Source organism: Apis dorsata, unplaced genomic scaffold (genome assembly GCF_000469605.1).
Source record: "Apis dorsata unplaced genomic scaffold, Apis dorsata 1.3 scaffold_111, whole genome shotgun sequence".
Classification (NCBI taxonomy): Eukaryota; Metazoa; Arthropoda; class Insecta; order Hymenoptera; family Apidae; genus Apis; species Apis dorsata.
In genome coordinates, this window is record NW_006263406.1 from 396584 (window position 1) to 397277 (window position 694).

At 34.1% G+C, this 694-nt stretch overlaps 1 protein-coding gene across 1 annotated transcript in view; it reads right to left on the reverse strand.

Annotated features, from left to right (window-relative positions):
• Window positions 1-694, reverse strand: part of LOC102678672 (insulin receptor-like) — a 32384-nt gene that overhangs the window by 145 nt on the left and 31545 nt on the right. The gene's annotated exons all lie outside the window — the stretch shown is intronic.

Here is a 694-nt window from a genome sequence, read left to right on the forward strand (position 1 = left end):
CCGACATATCTTACTTTACTAATAATAATGATAATAATAATAATAATAATAATAATAGTAATAATAATATTAATAATATTAATAATATTAATAGTACTAATAATAATAATAGCAATAATAATAATAATAATATAGGATACTTAGAGAGACGAAATCGTGAGACGTTCACGATTTTGTTACGAAAAAAAAAAAGAAAAAAAAAAAAAAAATTTTCGTAAACGTCTTTGACAAGACGAGGGAGAGGGGAGGGATATACGCCTCGAACTATTCAAAATATCATCACTCGCGTTTTCCAATTTCCTACGTTTTTTTTTTTCAACGTTTGAACGTTTGAACCTCTAACTCGGTCGTGTCCGTCAGGCACTGCCCCTTTTTTTTTTTTTTCGTTGTTCGTTCGGTTCCACGCGATATTATCCACCGCGTGTATACATATATATATATATATGTGTATATACATACACATATATATTAGTTTATATATTAGCGTTAGACTTTCCTTTCCAGAAATATTTATATAATAATTTATACCCGCTCGCTTCTCCGTTCGCTCAAACGTTCAAACACCGATCGAAACACCGCGCGATTTCCTCGATCTTCTTTCTCTTCGATCTTCTTCGATCGGTTCGATCCACTCGTGCCCATACGCTCCATACGATAAAAACGCACCCTCGACGTCGCGGCCTTGTTTCGGGGG